A 22,397-nucleotide genomic window follows, 5' to 3' on the forward strand; every position below is an offset into this window, starting at 1 on the left:
CCACCTTACTGTGGTACAGCTGGATTGAGGTAGGTCTTCTCTGACGAGTAGGTGGACTGACCCTAACATAGCCAATAGAAGGATGGCATGGACCTGACAGTCAACTGATTATAGTGCAAGATTATAATACACTATATTGCTGTGGCAGTATGGCCTGGAGACCATGAATGCACCACACAAGTGCCTGTTTCTCATTGGCTCTGGAGGTAGCTGACATCACATAAAGGGGCCTAGCTGACCCATCTGACATCACATTGTTTGCCTTCTGGTTCAACTTCCGCATCTGTCGGTGCTGTACATTGGGTAAAAGGAGCTTTTACCATCTCATTAAACTTGTTGTTTAAAGTAACTTATATTTCCCGTCGCTATGTAACAGCTGCACACAAATGTGCTTGTGAATGCTGCGCAAAGGACATTTTGATTAGTGATCGGCAAGTGAAGCCTCGTGAAGCAATTAAGCTTTCCAACACTTTGCTTTGCAAAAAGGTTCATTACTCAATGCTTCATTCATCACTTACTAGTGACATCTGCTGGTGAAACTGTAACAGCTTTGTCATTCAGTTGAATCATACTTTCAAAAATTTGTAAATGCAATATTGTCACAAAGTTTTCATCAAACTCTTGTTTAGTAACAGGAAAATCAATTAAATCATGTTTAATTGTCATGTTTTAATTATTAAAATGATTTGTAGCCAATCTAATCCTTGACCGTCAGTGGTTGTGTTGGGTTTTCATTTATGTCATGGACTTATTTGACAATGAAGATTTGTTGTACTTTAGTGTATTGGGAATTGAGTGATTGTTGGGGCAGACTCTGAATACTCTGAGCTTGAAACTTGCTCCCTGGGAAAAACAATTTGTTTAAAATCATCTCTTCCTGGGAGTTCTAGTTCTGGTTTTTAATATTACAAATATGTATATCCCAGATATGAGAGGTTTTTATCTTTTTTGACGGCTCCATTTCAACCACTGCTGATGAAAACTGCTCTGCTGACGAGCTACCAAACCACCTACTACAACCCACAAAGCAACAGGGTTCATAGCGCTTTTATTTTGAAAAACGATACGCAAAGTGAAGCAATGACATGGCAGATGTAATGCAAGGCCTTGTTTGTTGTTGATCATGTGATTTTGCTCAATATGACACAAGCTCCGAAGTGGGACTTCATCGGACACGCCCCCTTTTTACTCGGTACACGCCTCAAAACCTGGCTTCAGATGTCCCATCACTAACCTATGGCTGTTGATGTGCTAATGCAGGTAACATCTGGTGTCTTTTGAACAGCAGATTGACGTTAGTGCTGCTCTGTATATGGTTGCTGTCATGTTGGTCTGATTATGATGATTTATATTTGCCTGCCAGTGTGTAGCAGATTTCTACAGTGACTGTTTGGATTCAACTTTTCGTGGGATTGTGACTGATTGTTAAGGTACATGTTTTATTTCACCTTGTATTGTTTTTTTTTACTGTCAGCAGGCACTTTATTAATTGTCGTTTTGTGTACAGCAGATTACTGCTGTTGCCTTATTATGCTCTCACCTTTTCTTTTCCTTTTTTTGTAGGTTGTTTTTTTTTGGGTCCATATATACTCTCATGTAGCTGGCTCATGTCCATCTGCTGCATGTCCATCTTGGTTTTAAGCTTTAGAACTAGCGCTTTAGAATCAGGGCTTAGCACTAGCACTTTAAAACCAGCACTTTAGCACTAGCACTTTAGAACCAGCATTTTAAATCTCTTGTATTGCTAGTAAATTATAACTACCTCTTTTTAGAGCATCTTTTTACATCATGCCAATTAAGTAGACAGCTCTGTAAGATTTTGGTTTCTGTAATTTGGGATTTATTTTGTTATCTTTACTAACTTTGTTTTGGGTTATTGTGTGTGGATACTAATTTGGGTTACAGTGGTTTTAGTTTTAAGTTCCAAATTATTATAGCTAATTTTGTCTTTAGTTGCTGTTTCCTACTGGGTTTTAATATTAACTACTTTTTAATATTGTAAAACAAAAAAATATAAATAAAACATTTTGTACACTATTTCTGCTTGACATTTGAGCCAGATGTATTAGGGTACTTTTTAGTATAGGGAGACCCTAGATTATCTCTCATTGTTTGAGAGGTCTACCAGTTGGCTTTAGAGTCACTTCCCTTGTGTCACAAATACATCATCACAATTACATCACAGTCCAGTCACTACAGTGGCAATTCTTTTGCAGCTTCCATATCTGCTTTTATATAGTGAAATTTTAGAATAAGTGAAATTTAAAAATAAACATAAACAAGGTTTTAACAAGGAGGTCACTTGTAACCTTAACCTTTGACCCTGTGACTTTAAAATCAATAAGTATAAGGACCACCTTTGACTCATGAGGTGTAATCCTGTGCAGTTTGAAATTCCTACATTGCATGGTTGCAGAGTTAGAGCACAGGGTCACCTGTGACCTTGACCTTTGGCCCCATGACCTTAAAATCCCAATATACACAGTATATGGAAAAAAAAAAAAAATGTGAAAACTATTTTAATTCTGCATCAGCATTCCCACAATTAACAAAGTGGACCTTCCTGTCTCCCTTAAAATTTCTTCTGCGACAATGATGTGTTAGAGTCACAGGAAAATATTTCAAGAACATTAAAAAAGAGAAAAAAGAATAAGCAATTATTAGATAGCAAAAACATACAAGGACAACAGCTCAGTACATAATTCATTACGTCATTCATTCTCCTTCCATTACAACTTCATTGTTGTTTGATGGTCAGTTTCTCTTCTAGTCCCTTACAAAAAAATCCCACGAAATTCACATGTGATCACATGTGATTCCCATTTTCACATGTGGTTCACATAATCCCCCCAAAAAACACATATTTCCACATGTGATTCCCATTTTTCACATGTAGTTCACATAATCCCCCCAAAAAAATCACGTTTTCACATGTGATTCCCATGTGATCACATGTGAAAGTCACATGTGATTTTTGTGGGATTTTTTTGTAAGGGAGTTCTTGCTCTTCCTGATCTCTATGACACATATCAGACTCTTGTTTAGAAAGTTGTTTGTGCATTTACATGTCAAATCTCTTCAGAATGATCTCTTCTGTGTGGATCCAAATAGTTTTTATTTATTCTTGGTAAACTCATTTTATTGTTGGAGCTCTTCCTTATGCTACAACTCCCAAAATGTTTTTGTTTGTTTGTTGTAAGTACAAAACAGTTTTTCAAATGGTAAATGGTTCTAAATGTTAAGAGCATATATAAATCACATTTTCAAAAGCCTAGTTTGTGCTACATATTTTAACTATGAGGTTTGTTTATTGCACTATAACACAAATGAATCCTAAAGCTATTATTGATTGCCAGTGGTAAAGCTGGATTTTCTCAGTTTAAAATAAATTAATAACTGTAGCAATAATAGTCAATTCTGCATCAAGAATAATTTTAAGTAGTTAGAATTTTAATGATGCAGTAATGCTGCTGAAATTCACATGGGCAACAACAGAAAATGTTTTTGTTTAGTTTTAGCCTGTATTATTTGTTTACCTTGTTTAGCTGCTTTGGAAGAATCCTGGTGTGTGAGTGACAGAAAGAGTTGATCAAGAGCTGATATGAAACATAAACATAAAAAAGTGCTTATACAAAAGCTACAAATGCATGGCATTCATTATTTCAAAGATGGATGACACTAAGTGGCTGAATCCTAATAAAAGCCAAAGACTGTCCTTTTATCTGTGCAACTCCACTGATCAATTTGTGTGTGTGTGTTTATGTGGGTCTTTCTCCCCTGTCTCTTGCTGTCCTTTTTTTAAAATAGAAATAGCCCCTTTTCATGGCTAAAGGTTGACATTTAATTTTGAAAACCATTAGTGACATATTGATTTGTAAAAGGATAAAGAAGGAAATAAAAAGAAAGAGTGAGGGCCCCTTAGAGGATACAATCCCTTTGTACCATACAGGTTCTACATCTACAAAGAAATGTGGCAGGTTCTTTAGTCATCTTAGATCTCATGTGTGTTTGAAAAAATGTATGTTATGCTAGTATAGTAGAGCGATAAATCACAGCTTTCTAACATGTAATTATAATGTGATACATTCATACACACATCCATAATACTTATATAGGGTGTAATGGTACACATAAGTCAGGTTTCTGTAGAACAAAAACAAAAATAGAAAAAATGATAAATACTAGTTTTATAAACTTATTTAGAGAAGACAATATTACTTGCAGAAAGTAGGCTCTAAGTTAACAGACCATCTATAGGAGGATAGGCAGAAAGCACCAGATCAGCATTGTGATAGAGTTCATGTCTGAGCTGATCCCACAAGTTGACTGGAAAACGAATGGGTACTTAGCTGAGCATAGAAACACCTCAACGTTCAGGCAGTCCAAAGACTCACATGTTGCAGGGTGATGGCTTCTTATTGAAAGACCATTCCACTGTCTCAGGGGGATTAAGACATGCAGATGCAAAAAGTAACTGATGTAGAGCTGTTCTCTCAGGGTCTCTGACACTGTCACTATCAGAGGTGACCTATGGCATCCAACACCATAATGCCAAGGGGAACATCTGTATGTCGATCCGCAATATTGGCAGGATTGGTCGTTTTTCTTAAATAAGAACATGTTAAATTCAAAACGACAACAAAAAATGTTCAGATAAGTCATTAAGAGCTAGAAATTATTATGACCTTCATGCCCATGATGAGTGGATATATGGAGTTTAACCATATATCTGAGTCACAGTATAATAAATATCAATATACTCATACTGCATACATTTTTATACTATGTAAATTATTGATAAATTGTGCAGCACTAATGCACACATACATACATATGTGTGTGGGTGCATTAATGCTGCACAATATATAGAAACTTTACTTAAATTGCAATATTAGTGTATACAATATCAGTATTGCAAACAAGTCCAAATACTGTAGACAGAATATGTGGCTGTATTACAACTGAAATGTATCTTGTATGGTTTTTTATTTTTATTTTGTACGGTCCTTATATAGATCCATCTATCCATTTTTTCTACCCCTTTTCCTTTCCAGTTCTCAGGGAGTTGATGCCTGTTATGAGCTGTCACTGTATGAGAGGCAGGGGACACCCTGGACAGGTCTTAAGTCCATCACACAGACACATATGAGAGAAACAACCATTCACACCCTTACTCACACCAATGAACCTAACATGCATGCTATTGGTCTGTGAGAGGAAACCGAAGTACCTGATGAAAATCCTAGGGTGCACATGGACAACATGTAAACTCCACACAAAAAGGCCAGTGGGTGCGACCTGTTCGCTGTAACGTGACAGGTCTAACCACTGCCCGATCATGCTGCCACCTAATAGAAGTTAAATATGTTAATTCTGTAGTTTTGCCACCATAACGTGGTGAAGGGGTTTGAGTACCCCATGGGCTATATTATCTAGAGCATTAGCCCCCGATAGGATCACCCATGGCAAATGGGCCTCAGAGGAGAGATCAAATTAAGAGTTCAAAGATCTTTATTCAACTGTAATACAGGAACAGGAACCCAAAAATAAAATTGTTAAGCCTGTAATAACTTGTCAGAGCAGATACTGGGTCTTATCAGAACTTAGTCTTCAGCATTTGAAACAGATCATGCAAACACCATAATTTAAAAATGTACACCATTTTGAATTACATTTAGAACAAAATATTAAGAAAATCCTGCTGGTTCCCCAAATTGAACTTGGAGTGCTGCTATATGCACTCATAAAAATCCACTGAATTATATAGAAATAACCATGAAACATTTAAACTATAAAATTTTGAAGCTTAGATTTGTTTGTTGTTGTTTTATTTAAGACAACAGAAATCCTCTTTGTTCTGGGTTGCATTTGGACTAGCCATGAGTTCATCAGTCCTATCAGACTTAAAATCTATTTCTCCAATCTGAGACTGTTCAAAAGTTATTTATGACAGGTAAGATAATAATTGTTAATATTTTTTCACAGAATCTTTACATCAAAATAGCAAGAAAATTATTTTTTACTCATTTTTACTCTTGCTAGTAAGTACCTGGCACTGTTGGAAGGATCTGTAAACCCAGAGGTTCTAGTTAGTGAAACAGTGAACAATATGCATTTTCAAGAGCTGTAGGCTGAAAGACAAAGTTTTTATAAAAAAGGAATGATTAATCACTGAAAGGCAGCAGCCAGCATAATAACACATGGAGTAATGTAAAACACAGCATCATTTCAAAACAATGTTGAACAACAGGTGGCTCTGGTGTCAGAGACAACATCACTGCTGTCTTTAATGGGATGCACCTTGCCTGAGAACACCTGCTGTGCTATATCTGCATGTGTGTGTTTCTGTGCATCAAAGATTGGATTTTTGGAAGGATGGTTGAAAAAACATTTTATCTGCACATATTTACCTTCATTTATCCTTTGTTATGCAGTGTGCTGTGCATGTTAAGGTATGTGTAGAGAGAGGCAGAGGAAAAACCTGAATGGACATGTCAAGAGAGCTGACAAGAGCCTGACAGTGAATGTGTGTTTGAAAGTGAAAAAGAAAAAGACAAGCAGAAAACATGCACATGTGTTTGTGTGTGTGAGTGAGTGAAAGTGTAGCCTACAAACAGCCCGAGGCAGGGTGGTGGTGTGGTGAGGCCCACTGAGGCCAAGCAGCTGATGGAGCATATACCAAGGCTTCCTGTCAGTTTAGCATGATGTATTTACAGACATATCATCTGGTAGCACTATCACCTGAGAACCGTGTTTATGTGGGATGGGAATCTTTAGGCACCTCATGATTCAATTTCAATTCAAAGGACTCTGATGCAATTATAAAACAATTAAAGATGCATTACAATGCATTCCTTATCAGACTTTGAACTAATAAAATCTCTTTAGCCTAAAAGAAACAATGTTTTGCTCTACACTGCAGTGCAGTCATTTGAACAAAAACTGAGTCAAACTGCTGCGTACAGTGACATAAGAGTCAGTGGTAATGGATGTCTATGCATCACATGTTGGCGCTATCTGACACATTTTTTTAGCGTTCCACCACTTTGTTTTTGGTCCCAATATAGAGTATGGGAATGGCTGTGATGATCATGTTGCACCATGGCACAAAATGGATGCAAAAAAAGGGAATATCTTACTGAACTGTCTGTGAGAGACTTGTTTGAGACTCAAAACTACAAAGAAATTGTGAGAATAAGAACACATTTTCAGGCGGAGTCTCACTGAATTGAGTGTTTGCAACTAATCAACCAGTAAGTCCTGTGTTTTGCATGACCAGTTCTTGAAAATCACAACCTATTTTCATGTGCATATTGTTTTGTTGCCTACCTTCACTTACATTGCACCCACCTCGGCCTGTTTTGTACCCACTTTGAAGGCTTTACCCTTTTTTTATAATTTATTCTATTGGAGTACATTTAGAAATGAAGAGAGGCAGATTTTGAACAATTTTTCTTCAATAATTATTATCACTGGCATGCTTTTTAGAGCAGAATATGTTAGAGCAGAAAATGAGGAAAGTTCTTGTGCAGGTGTCAAAATAAAGCTGTAGTACTCTTGAATTGGGTTTGACACACACTCAACAACTGTGTGACTATTTTGAGAGAAAACTTGTAGCACAAAATATTTTAAATGTGCTCAAAATTCAAGCAACAAGACTGCAAGTCTCTCTGGCTCACTTGAAAAAACTGAGACCACTATCATCTTAGAGATAAACAGTTCGAAGATAAGCCCATCTGTGTTGTAGTGCCTTTCGTCAAGACACTAAACTTCAGATTAATCCTAACCTGTTGAATGTTGTGTCACTAAAAAGAAAAGGCTAAAACGTTTTCTCAATATGCCAGACAACAAATATTAAAGAAGGCTTGATATTGCATACATTATGAAAGAAATTAGCAAAATATGTCCTAATAGTGTACTCAAAAGAAGATTTTCTTCATATTTCCATAGAAAGAAAAGTAATGTTTTCTCAGTAGAGAGAGAAGAAAAGAAAAGAGAAGTGGAAGAGAGCGTGTGGCACACTGAGTGATGGAATGATATCGCTCTCTATATTAGTTCATTGCGGGGTTACCTGCCCTGAAGGCAGAGGCCTTTGATTAGCTTTTTGTCTTACAGCTGAGAAAGCTCCGGCAACGAGGGGAACATAACTCAGAAAATTTACAGGCACCCAGTAGGAGAAAACAGCTGTGTCTGACTTCCTCCTTTCTCAGTGGAAAAGGACAGAAATCCAACGGTTCATTCCAGGACATGGCAGTCAAAGATAGCAAAATGTATTTTACAGTTCATTATGAAATGTCAATTGGTAAAAGTTTCTACGGAAACCAACAGCTTTAGTCAAACCTTTGTCTCAATGCCCCATTCTGAGAAGCATGTTGGTGACAGTGGAAAGGAACGACTCCCTTTTAACAGAAAGAAACCTCTAACAGAACCAGGATCTGGATAATCAACTATCTGATTTGGCCAGCTGGGGTTTGAAAGGGCAGGAAAAAAGACAAAAGGATTGATTCAGGTGTAGTTCTAGTGTGAAGAAAAACACAGGTTACAGCAATAATTCTAAATAAAAACATAGAGAGTAGACAGAGTAAAGACAACAGCAGAGTGAGAAAGTGGTCAGTTTGTCCTCCAGCAGTCTAAGCCTATAGCAGCATAACTAAAGGATAACTCAGGAAACCCAAGCCAATCTTAACTATAGAATTTATCAAAGATAAAAGTCCTAAGCTTAGTCTTAAATGTAGACAGGGCATGTGCAAAATTTCCATAGTGAGGTTGTAGTGGTTTGTTATTGTGGCAACAGCATATCAAGATTCCTGGATGGCAGCGGTTACAACGTATTTATAATTGGGAGCCTGAAAGCACCTATGTGGCATGGTCATCACAGCCACACCAAGTTGACCGCACAAGTTATTGCAATGTTTATGGGTGTATGGCTGCTAGACACATTGTGTCCCATTGCTGCTCTTCTACAACCAACAAGATTGCTCCATGCTCTCACAATGCTTCTAGCACAAAGTTGCAATGAGCAACACATGCTGTCCACCTGCCAATCAATGATGTACCATCCTCAGATGTCTTTCACTCGATTTTTAGACACTTGTTTTCATCATGGTCAAACTTGCTGCATGAAAAAAGGTGGATGGGGTTGAGGTTCTGCACAGAAAACCTCTTCACCTGCATTCTGTCTTCCTGCTGCTTGTGTTTCCTACTCCATTGCAAAGCTTAAACTGATGCTGGAGGCCCAGAAACCTTCCATGTACAGTATAAAAAGGAACATTCTGCAGTTCACAACAAAGTCATGGGAACAACATAGCGCAGACATGATACATATGGCAGAAGTGTCTTGCTAGCATAGCATGATCTTCCAGTGTGTAGCTGCATCTTGACACAGTTTGAGTTGTGTGTGAGGTGTGCTTGGATTGCAAGTGTATGTGGTCGTATCATGATGTGAACATACTGCTGACATATAAAGCATTATGGGTGTGCAAAAAAGAGCAACAACAAGAAAAAACAGGAACAACTTATTTGTCAAGTATGAAGAGCACTGCAGGTTCATAATTGCCTTTACACTAAAAGAGATTTTCCTAATTTGCTTTAATACAGTCATGTTCTAATAGGTAAAGTATAAAGATGCAGGATAAAAAAACATGCAATTAAAATATTGTTTTTGAATATTGTGATGACAATATCAGTTGGCATGGGCATACATCTTTCTTGCTCATCTTTTTCTTCTGTTTTCATAATTCTCGCAGCCAAGTGTTTAAGCATTTGGGCCACTGTCATCTGTTTGTGAGTGTTTAAGGTAGTGAAGACGTTTTGATTGCTGAATATATTACTGACATAAAGTTTGTGTCTGCAGTTTATTGCAATCATTTGTGATATTGATAATGCAAGCACTAATACTATAATGACAATAAGTTTTACATATATTTTGCAGTCGTAGTTGTGTACGTGAAGGTGTAGTGGGGCCTTACCAACACAAAGCACAACTGAAAATGTTCAACTAATTTTAGTGAAATGGATGGGAAAATGACAATAAATTAAAAAAAAGTTCAAAGATTGGACACAGCAAAAGCAATTTAAAGAATTTTAAAATGAATCCTAAAACATATAGAGTGCCAGTAAAGTTAGGCTAAAATGGGACCAATGTGCTCATCTTTATGTGTACAACACTAGTTAAAAGATGTTTAGCAGCATTTTCTACCCTCTTTGAGGATCTCAGTGGAACAGCCAAAAAACATCATGTCAGCCTTTTTTCATGAAAATTTAAAATATTCATAGATTCCCAAGCTTTCAAAGAATCTTTATATTTAAGCAATGGCTTAACCAAAATTAAGTCATTTTTGTTATGGAGGACATGAATCTGATAGTCGTGTGTGCAACAGAGGAAATAAATGCCATGTTTTCTAAATATGGACCCAAGTGGGAGCAAATATAGCTAGACGAGTATGAGGCCTAAAACACAGCTCTGTGAACCCCACATGAGAGGGTAGTCAATAGAAGGCAGATATTCACCAAGCTTGATAAAGAAAGTTTACCCCACCACATGATCTGAACCACTTGAATGTTGTATTTTACCCACTGCTTCAAATGGGAAAATAAAATCTCATGATCTACTGTGTCAAAAGCAGCAGGTAAATCTAAAAGCACAATAGCAACACAGTCACCAGAGTCAGTAGAAAAAAGTATACAGAAAAAAAATTAAAGGGCTAAATCAATACTGTGTATAGATTTAAAACCAGACTGTAAAACCTCTAAAATTTTAGGGGCTTTCAGAAAGGGCATTAATTGGTTGTAAACTATCTTCTGAATGATCTATAAAAGAAAATGTAGTTTCGAAACACAACCACAATTTCAACAAAGTTGGGATGTTGAGTAAAATGTAACTAAAAACTTAATGCAATGATCTACAAATCTCAAGAATCCATACTTTATTCACATTGAAACAGTAAGTATAAAAATGTTTTAAAATAAAATATTATTTTATGGAAAATATGGTAATTTTGAATTTGATGGCAGCAATACATCTCAGAAAAGTTGGAACAGGGCCATGTTTCCCACTGTGAAACGTTCCCTCTTCTTGTAACACCAATCTGTAAACATCTAAGAACTGATAAGAGCAGCTACTGAAGTTTTAGGAGGTGATAGGGATCGATTGATTTGGATTGATTTGCTTTTGATATTCCATTGTGAATGGAATATGGGTTCATGATATTTGCAAATCATTGCATTCTGGTTTTATTCCAACTTTGTTGGAATTGGAGTTGTAGGGCTCAAATTTCCAAAAACTGTAAAATCAAGAGCAGGTTTCAAAAAATGTTTAAAATTTACATGGACCACACAAACCTATGTCAACAAGAACAAGAACAGAATAGCTGACAGTTGGGTAATCCTCTTTAAATAATCGAGAAGGGACAGCATCATTTTGGCAATTTGCAGGATTCAAATGACCAACAATTTTCCTATATGTTCATACAGTAAAAAAATTACATGTTGTATTTTTAAGGCGTATACACAGTCTTGAATATTTCATTGGGTGCTTTGTGGTGAACAAAGGGCAAAGTGAGAAAAATTGTTCATAGGTGTTTATCAAGCAGATGAACTTGATGAACACTTTTTAATTCATGATCAAAGCTGATGGTGCAAGGAAACAGTGTAGATTGAACTCCAAGCCTGCAGATTGTATTTTTGAATATTAATAAATTTGGTAGGTTTTATGATAGATTTGAGGGGTGGTGTCAGTATATGTACAGGTATGAATAGGCCCTTCACTTGAAAGAAGTGCTGGCTATAAATTATAGAACATACTCGGGCTGATGCGTTCAGTGTTCTCTTGTATGCCAACACTCAAAGGTGATTTAACTACAGCGTGAACAAAAGTGACTGCACTCCTGCTCATGACTTCGGATGAAAGACGGAGCAAACTCAACAGTGCACTCAGTACCAGAGAAGCTCTCAGACAGAAAGAGAAGACAAATCAAAGCGATATGGGTTTAATCAGACAAATGGGAATTATGTCTGCATGTGTACTTACACAGGCAAAATGATGCTTGTGTCTGAACAAATGCATTGGTGTTCAAGTTATAATGCATCAACAGACAGAAACCAATAAACCAGACATTCATATTTTGTCAAATCAACCATCTTCCTTCACGCCCAAAAGTTTCATACTGAGAGATTTGTGGCAGTGTTAGCTAATTGCTTTAGCTAAGAATAAGTTATACATGTTTAAGTACAATTTTGAATGCAGCATTTTCATCTTTGCAAAGTGCTTTTAGTTTAATCAAGTAACTATTTGACAAAAATAAAGGTAAAATCATAGGCTTCTTTGTCAACATACTTTAGCAACCAGTCTGGCTGTGTGAGGCTTGTCTAAGGCTTAAAAGTTTAAAAAAGTGATTATCTCAACAATATAGAGCAATAACATTTGATAGTTATCACTAGTGGTGTGTTATACAGTAAAATTTGGTCTTGCCCTAATACCAAATAAACATAATACCATAATACTTTTTAACGTCCAAGGGCAGCCTGTACAGTTTCATGTAGAGAAAGCACTGTGTCACAATTTATCAAGACAATCAATGTGGGCAAAAAATATTGTGCATGGTTTGGAATACAGTTTTGTAAGCTGTAAAAATAATCCATGATTTTCAGAAACTGGCCAGACAAAACACAGACTCACTGGTAACTTTGTTGCAAACCCTCAGAATTCATTGAAACTAGAACTGAAAATTTGTGTATTTCAATTTTGAGTCTTCAACTAGTCTCCAGCAGTCACAGTCCAGTGAGATGCTAACTTTTAAAGGAGACCATTAGACTTCCTTCTCCCAGCTCATGAAGAGGGAGTCTAAGCCATTCCAGGGTCGGCTGTGGGATATGATCACTTGATCTGCCCAAGGTCTATTCTAAGGGGGACATGTCTGAAACACCTCTCTTGGAAGGTATCATTACCAGATGCCCAAAACCATCTCAACTGGCACCTTTTGATGAGGAGGGGCAGAAACTCTAAGCTCCTTCAGAATCTCCTATCCTGAAGGGTGAAACCAACTACTCTGCATTTTTTTGGTCAACACCCACAGCTCATGACGATAGGTAAGTGTCATGAATGTACAGACACAAACAAGATTTTTGGTAGACTAACAGCTCACTAAAACAATCCATTATTTTTCTTGAAATGTGTTTCAGTTTAAAGCAGTTGTCTAGTTTGTATCTGCATGCCTTTAGTTTAAAATAGCTTTAACAAAAATATTGTGAAAAAAAATTGGTTTGCTGTTTATTTCATAAGGATATTGTCATAATTAATACTGTTGAGAATACTCTGGATGTTGACCAAAAAAACACTTTACATGGAGGATAAATAGGAATTACAAACTTTCTTGACAATAAATGGGAAAATGTGCAAGTCCTTGATTTGTCATCAGTCTGAATGGGAAAACTGTGATTAATTAAAGAAATACATGGGATTTTAGTCAGTGGAGGAATTTATCTTTCTTGTGATGTGAGGGAGAGGTCTTTCTCTTGTCACAAGGAACTTCTAGAAAAGAGGAACACAGGGAGTGTTGACTTGAGGAGTCAAAAAAACAAACAAAAAACAAGTAAAAACACTAGGAAACTAAGGGATCAGGTTCATCAAATTGACTTTAACAAACAAAGAATAATGATCCAACTAAGCCTTTTAAACTGTGGATTGACTGGGAGTAATGAAACACAGGTGTGTCCCAAGGACCAAAGGAGAGAGGTAGGAGCATCTGCTGGACACCTGTGTGTGTCTGTTGAAAAAAACTCTAGAGGCGCTGGTGTGGAAAACTTTGAGTAGAGACTAGAGTTTGCCAAACAGCATGTGGAAGACTGGCCCAGAGTTGTAATTTGAAGATCAATTAATAATAATAATAATAATAATAATAATAATAATAATAATAATAATAATAATAATAATAATAATAACAAGCAGAAAGTCCTTCACAAAATTCCAACACATTTTTCTTCAAAAATATTTCTTCAAAAAGTAGAAATATTCACTAATAATGTCTGTGAATGTTTTAAACAATGCAATGGCCACTTTAATAATGCAGTCATTTTAATTATCAATATAGATCATAAATCATTGTACAAGTAATTTATACAAAGTTCTGGATCCTGAAAAATACCAGGAAACCAGTTGCCCGCTTACTATAAATGAAAACTGAGGCAGTAGGAACTGGTTGTGGTGATAAATGATGTACTTTCAGTTTCTGATTAGTGAAAATACTTAGTTTTAGCTCATCTAAAGCTCTGATTAAATTTTGATTCATTGCTTGGCCTAATTAACAGGAAAACTCAGGTATCATTCATTATTTTTCATCTATTATGTATTGCTCCAACTTTTAATTCAAATTACTATTTGTCTTGCCTCACAGCCAGTGAGCCCACATCCTGCCACTCACAAATAACCTGCCTGCTTTATGGCCTGCCCGAAGGGGACCTGTAGCTCGCCAGTATTAAATCTCAGGCCAACAAGCCCCCTTTTAGAAAAGTTTTTCACTGTGTGAGTGTGAGACATCCTCACTGATGATGGATTTACAATGCAGTTCACTTCACTATAAGAGCTGTGGAACAGTTTTGTGTGCTGTGAGAATAACAGTCCAATCAGGAACACCTTACCAATCAATCAACTAGAGTTTATTTTTAAATAGTTTTATTTACAGGTAAGAGTAACACAAAATGTTTTACAAAGCCTAAAAACCTTAAAATAGTTCAAAGCCTGGCTAGCATTACTTGAAGGGATGCATATCGCCTGCTGCCTTTCATGTTAGAGTTTATCTTGTGAATGACTCTCAGCTACAACCACTCAAATTTTGGCTCAGTTCCTTTTAAACTGATATTTTGTCTTGGCTAATTTGGATTAGCTGTGGCAGCCATCTCAACTTGGATTGAGTCCAAAAGTTATTCAGTTGTAGATTACTTTGAAAAGTTCATTGAAATTTGTTCAGTGTTTCATGAGATAATTTCCTAACAGACAACCAGGTTGACTCCGACATTTACCACTAAACTTTTAAGAGAAAGCTTGAGCAATAAATAACGCTTGTAGTATGTTTTATAAGGATATTTGTGTTTTCTAAAGTCAGTTGTCTATGGCAGCCATCTTGAACTGGGTTGACTCCAATTTGTATTCGGTTGCACATTGTTAAAAAACCTTTTAAATAAAAGACAGAGTCCAATCTTAACATTTGGCAAAACTTCAGTCAGAGCACTTGCCCACTTGCACATTGCCTTAGCACCCAGCACAGTTTACTCAAAGATCATTGTTACACACATAGTTTTATAATACACATAGGGAGTCATTCTTTCAGCCAGTTTCAACTGTTTTTTTTTCATAGTCAGTAACACTGCTTATTTGCAAGCAAATCCTAATTTGAGTATGTCTTATGCCTTTGGAAAGAAGCATCAGATGTGGTGCTTTGATGCATTTTACTTCTCTATAAATATTCTTTTGAGAAATCTGCAGTGATGCTAAAAATTTGGCTAACATATAATATTGCCTTGTACATAAACATCAAAAAGGTTTCAAACAGTGAAGTGTTTCTTTTAGTACCTATAGAGTTAAATCACCAGAATTTTAGGTCTCATTTTTTCTTTTTCTTTTTTAATAAGGTTACAGTAATTACAGTGCACTGTGAGTACAAATGCAAGAAACAAAAACAAAGTACTACATTGAAAGAAAGAAGAAGAAAGAAAACATACTTTATGTACAAATTTGACCGGTCAATTTTTGTCCAATAATGAAAAGACAGTTTTGTTTTCTAAATAAATAATTATCTGATGTTCATGTGTGTTATGGAAATTCATGTTTTCTTGCCTTGCCTTTCCCTTTTGGATTTTGTTATTGTTTTGTTTTTTTGCTGCCATGCCAGCCTTTTCTTTTTTTTTTTGTTTTTTTTTTTACTTTAATAAATTACTTTCTTTTTGAATGATGAGTCTGCGCTCTGGGTTCACTTCCGTCTCACCCGCTACTGACAGTATTGGTCTTACAATACACATGATGGAAAAATAGCACCCAGCAAAGAGAGTAGCTGAAACCCCAGCAAAGGGATTCCAGTCCAGTTAGTCTCAGATAACTCACAGTAAACAATCTCTCACTGAAGAATAATCTCTGGTGGACAGGAAACATATCTATATCCATCTAAAAAGTTTGTCCTCAGAAACAATTTTCAGCATAATGCAAACACTGTAAAAAGTTTATTGTCAAGCTGTGATGACAGGCTGCTGTTCTTGCTCAGAAAGTTTAACTACTGTAGTTGGCTGAGGGTCCTTAAAATGCCTAGTCAATACTAGTTTTAAATTTATTTTTTTTTCTTTTTGTTGTATTTTTTCTTTTATTACTAGTCACATTCTATTATTTGTAGTAATTACTTGTGTTCTAACCCAAGTATTAAGCAAAAGTGAATGTTATGCTGTTTTCTGCCAGCAACACATATTTTAATCAGGGGTTGATCACCCCTAAAGGTCAGATTGTAGAACTGCCTCTGACCAAGTAATATCCATCACTAGATATATGATGGCTGCCACTGATCAGCTGAGTCCATCTGGAACTGCATCTGCACCAGTGTGTTTTTTTTTGCAAATCAAATTTTGTATGTTTTTTGTTTTTATTCTTAACTTTTCTTCTTGATTTAAATTTGCTCAGCTGACCATCAACGCTAATCTTTTATGTGAACATGCAATTAAAAAACTGTTTACTAAATTCTATAAAATAATCCTACATACACCTAAGAATCATTTTACTTTATGATGATGTAAAAATAAATGTAACAGTGTAAAACATAATTACTTGTGTGTTTCTGTTCCTGTACTCTCATTTTTCTACAGATTGCACCACTGTTTCTGTTGCATTACACGCTCCTATATTTAACCTTGTTCTATGTTATGTCTGCTAAGGCACCTGATTGGCTGCATGGTATCAGACCAGTCAGTGAGCCTTCAGCTGTCTGGTTATGTTCCCTGCTCCTATCATTCATGTAAGAAAATGAGGCACAAGCCAGAACAGAATGTGGTTCATTTCTAATCACCAATTTCTAATTTATGCAAAGGGACATCATGAGGAATAGATCAGAGTACATTGATTTTAGTGACTGAATTTAGGTATTTAAAGTCTTTTCATAATATACCTCATCTTCCTTTATAGCTTGTTCACACCAAAATGAGTTTTGAAATTATTTCTGAAATCTCTACTTCAGTGTTTGAAAGGTTTTTCTAAGATAATAGTTAAAAACAGTATCTTACTCAAATCAATGGTTTTTCCTAACCTTTATCAAGAAAAACATATGGCATAAACCTGTAATAAGGCTTGAGCCACAGACAAGATGCTCTGCATGCAAGATGCTCATTTTAGAATAAATATTGTTTATTTAATAGGTCTCAGTCATAGTCACTATAAATCTTTTCTTTCTTGTGTCAATCCTATTTTATTGTTGGGTTTGTCGACTTGTAAAGATAGTAAGCTTATTAAGTGAAGTGAGATTTATTTACATAGCACTTTTCAGCAACAAGGCGATCTAAAGCGTTTTACAACAGAAACAAAAACAGAATCCAGTACAGCAGGTACATAATGAAACACACAAAAGCAGGTACATAATGAAACACAAAAAAGAAAAACACATCTCTCATGTATAATCTAAATGAATCATGTATAATCTAAATGAAATATAGGATAATCTAAATAAAATCATGAAACCAGAAATATCTAAGCATGAGCTGAGACAGTCAAAATAGTAGCTAAAGTAATCTAAATGAAATCATAATCAGCTATAAAGATACAGAAGTAAAAACATCAATCTTGAACCTAAGTAAAATCATGAAACTAAACATCTAAACATGAGCAAAATAGTAGCTAAAATAATCTAAATAAAATCATGATAAAGTTAAAGCTGAATTAAACAACAATTAGGAATCTTACAATCTAACAATATCTAAAGTATGAGCTAAGATAAAATGAGCTNGTTGGAGTGAGAGAGATGTCAGAAACAACGGAAAGTGTGCATATGTTTGTGTGTGTGTGTAGAGGCGGTGGAAGACAATGTAGTGCATGTTGTATGAGTGTGTGTGCGTGTGTGTTTGTCCATGAGTCATGTCACAGAGGCCATTGTCTTTGATAATGTGATGGGATGTTTATCAGCCAGCCTAGAGCAGATCCACAGATGTCGTTAGGCAGAGGGAGCAGAGCATCTTCTTTACATAAGAATCTGGGGAGAATTTTGAAGATAGCTGACCAAGGTCAGCCTAGGGGAGTCAAATTCACAAACAAACAGTAATTGTTTTGGTTCAGGCAGACTTGCTTTTGTCTGTCTTAAAAGTCTTGCTGATACTTCTCAATGGCAAATCCAAACAGAGAGACAAAGAGAAAAGAAAACCTGTTCACCTTCCACCAGGAGCAGAGGGAAAAGCAGAGTAGAATGGCAAATGCAAAACTAGTTTTATCGTTGCTTAGGCCCCCTTCACACTAGATGATGACCCTGCTATGCTCTATATGACCAACATGATCTGTCAGAATGTGACTGGATCGTAGCAAATATGGAAATCTTCCTTCAGTGTGAAGGCAGCCATAATGCCACACTCTTGTTTTTCACCAAGTAGAGTTTTTTTTTTTCCTGTTCTCTTTTTGCTATTTACCTATCCAAGATGTTCCCCTGCACTCTCTGTAGACTCACTCTGTCATACCTCTTTCAGAACACATCGTGGTACAGATACTTGTGTAAAGATCATCACAAATCTGTTGTGCTGGGTATCATGTCTACGCTAAGTTATTTCTATTAATTTGTCATAAAGGTCATAGCCCAGGTACAGTGTTGTGCATGAACACAGTTAAAAACAGGAGTGCCATTCATATTTTCAAGAACTTTAACCAGATAGTTTTTTTACTTGACAAACTTTAACTGAGCACAGCTCAATATGGCGACATTTAACACCGTTTTTGTTCAGGAACTTTTACCTTTAGGACACATTGTATTTACGTCATGCAGAAAAAAGTTGTGATATTTGTTCTGGAGGTCAGCTAGGTGTCTGCTGCTCAAACAGCTGTTAGGCTGTTACACACCTGCATGTCTAGGTGTTCCTATCGTTGTGGGGACCACTGATAACATACAGGCCTTTTCACCTCACTTTTAACTCGAGGTTAAAAATTGAAGGCCCAGGTTTTTAGCCTCAAAAGTGTGCCCACCTGGTTTTGTTTGCATCCCATGGGACAGAGCTCCAACCTCAGTTTGTTCTGACCCTAAACGCTGGAAATAGAGAGAAAAGGAAAGAAGCACTGGTGGGGGAAACTTTGAATTTCTTGCTTCTTACAAGTCTTCCTTCTGACATATTTGTAAGTATCTTTGTATATTTGTATTTTTAGGCAGATATCTATAATTCTTCCTTAAAATGATTATTTCAGCTTTCCATTTGATAAATCTGCAATCAGTATTTCAGATATCTTAAACATAATTATCCCCATGTCACTTTTTTACCGCATGTGTCTTGGGATTTTAGTTCCACATATTTACAAGTACATTCATACTAATTTAGAAGAAACATTGAGACATTTAGCATTGTAAGAGTATCATTATAAGATATTCAAAATAAAAACAAAAAATCCAGAAGTGTTTGAAAATCATCAGAAACATTTTACCTTTCACAAAATGTCCTTAGCAATATATTTAGAATTTATATTACAGCCAGTTAAACAGCAATTTCAGACATTCGTAGTTTCAATAATGTCCAGTAATAACGCAATCACAAATATCTATAAAAAATGGAAATTAATGAAAAACTGTATAGGAAGTAATTTTAAAATAAAACAGGTGAAATAAAAATATAACCAACAACATTATTCTAGATATTTGATGAACATTTTCAACAGGATTTCTTATTTCAATTCTAATTTGTAAGAATGTTACTTGAACTTGAAGGAAATGTATTATTGATAAATGATGGTTCAGCAAGTTTCTACTAAGCTATGCAACAGTAGCTGAGCCACTGTGTGAGCTTCTTTGAAAAAATACTAAGCTGAACTAAAATGGACTAAAGTAACAAATACGTTTCAATGATCTCAAAACAATGTCCCTGAAAAGCCCAGCATTTGCCATTTACAACCCTGACCTGCCATCATTCATTCGTTCATTGGATTGGGAGCTGTTCTGACACAGTTGCACTCAATGTGGAAGGCATTGTTGCTTTTGCTTCTGTCTCCAGCCAAGAGGAAGTACTCCACTACAGAAAAAGAAGCTACTGCTTGTGTATAAGCAGTTTAAAGATGAAGGACATATGTAGGGACATAGATTTACACTCAAAATTGATCATCAAGCCCTCACCACTCTGCAAAGCACTAAATAATTGAGAATTGCACACTGGTCAGCTAGTTTCAAGTACAGTATGCAGTACATACAGGTAAGTTAGAATAACACAGCAGACTGCCTCTCATGTGTTTCCCTGAGTACCACTAATACAACTGCAGACTCTGAACAGGACTTGATCACAGTAAAAAGCTGTAATTCTCACTTTTAAAACTGAATGTGAAGACTGACCTAAACTTACAAAGCTGTAAAAAAATCATCCACTCAGGATGGCCTACAATAAAGAAGTTCCTTCCAGAAGAAGTCAAACCTTACTTCCTTGTGAGTCATGAACTGGCCACAGAGTCACCACTGATATTCAGTGGAAGACATCTCATAGTTCCCAAGTCTCTGCAAGAAAAGGTTGTGCACTTGGTCATGAAGGACACCAGGGTTTGGTATGCACTGAACAACGCCTCAGAGAACTTTACTGGTGGCCACATATAGATGATTTGGTCTACACAGTCCTGTCATCATGCTCCATCTATCAGCAGGGGTGGGATGTCACAAAGTACAAGTAGTTCATTACTGTACTCAAGTACATTTTTCATGTATCTGTACTTATGTCACAGTTCCACTCTTTCCATGCCAAAGCCTCTCTGCTCTACTCTCAGTAATTTTCCACAGTCTCGCCATGCCCCCGGTTTAAATGCCACTACAATCACGGCTATCAACTCCACCTGTTCCTGCCACTACTTAAGCTCACCACCTACTCACAGCCAGTGCCAGATTATTAAAAGGTTTTTGCCAAGTAGATGTCCAGCGTTCTCTCACAGCACATGCCTGCCTTGTTCACGAACCCTTGCCTGCACCACGACTCTTGATCCTCACCTGCTCCTTGCCGAACACCTCACTAGTGACATCTGCTGGTAAAACTGTAACAGCTTTGTCACTCACTTGGATCATACTTTAAAAAATTTATAAATGCAATATTGTCACAAGGTTTTCATCAAACTCATGTTTAGTAACAGGAGAATCAATTAAACCATATTTAATTGTCATTTTTTAATTATTAAAATGATTTGTAGCCAATCTAATCCTTGACCATCAGTGGTTGTGTTGGGTTTTCTTTTATGTCATAGACTTACAGTATTTGACAATGAAGATATGTTGTACTTTATTGTATTGGGAATTGAATTATTGTTGGGGCAGACTCTGAATACTTTGATCTTGAAACTTGTTTCCTGAAAAACAGAATTTGTTTAAAATCATCTCTTCCTGGGAGTTCTAGTTCTGGTTTTTAATATTACAAATATGTATATCCCAGATATGAGAGGTTTTTCTCTTTTTTGACGGCTCTTTTTTAACCACTGCTCTGCTGACGCGCTACCGAACCACCTACTACAACCCACGAAGCAACAGGGTTCATAGCGCTTTTATTTTGAAAACGATACGCAAAATGAAGCAATGACGTGGCAGATGTAATGCGAGGCCTCGTTTTTTGTTGATCATGTGATTTTGCTCAATATGACACAAGCTCCGAAGTGGGACTTCATCTGACACACCCCCTTTTTACTCGGTACACGCCTCAAAACCTGGCTTCAGATGTCCCATCACTACCTTCTCGAACTCAGCTCACTGGTAACTGACCTCGCTTCCCCTTTCTGGACTACACCTATTGGTTCATACCCTTCTGGTTTTGGCTGCTCTCCTCTGACCCTCTGGCTCTGGCCCTGTTCTGAGTTTGGTTTTGCCAAGCCTTGTCAACTTGGGTACTTTCAACTTTTACTCCACTACATTTTACATTAAGTATCTGTACATTCAACTCCACTACATTTCTATAATGCTTTGTGTTACGCGTCAAATTTACATCACACTGAGTTTTTCTGATTTGTTCGTTAGTTTGAAAGGAACTGATAGCAAGAGGGGAATTGATCCTTTGAACCACTGCAAAGCGGGCAGGTAATCTTGGACGCCCCCTACAAGAAGAGCTGGGCGCTCCGGCACCACCTCTAACACATCCAAAATGGATTCCACCGTGGAGAGTCAGCCAGAAGATAATGCGCCTCCCATGGCCTTATTTAAAAGACTTATTAACCGGTTCAAAAAAATGACTTG

General features: G+C 36.6%; 1 long non-coding RNA gene across 1 annotated transcript; it reads right to left on the reverse strand.

The window, feature by feature from the left end:
- Positions 1 to 944: 944 nt before the first annotated feature.
- Positions 945 to 21,751, reverse strand: LOC119616638. Its single transcript, XR_005232607.1, has 2 exons — positions 21,678 to 21,751; positions 945 to 1,010 (listed from the first exon to the last, which is right to left on the reverse strand). It is a non-coding gene; the product is annotated as an uncharacterized LOC119616638 (long non-coding RNA).
- Between the last annotated feature and the right edge of the window lie 646 nt (positions 21,752 to 22,397).

This window comes from Kryptolebias marmoratus, linkage group LG21, assembly GCF_001649575.2.
Source record: "Kryptolebias marmoratus isolate JLee-2015 linkage group LG21, ASM164957v2, whole genome shotgun sequence".
Classification (NCBI taxonomy): Eukaryota; Metazoa; Chordata; class Actinopteri; order Cyprinodontiformes; family Rivulidae; genus Kryptolebias; species Kryptolebias marmoratus.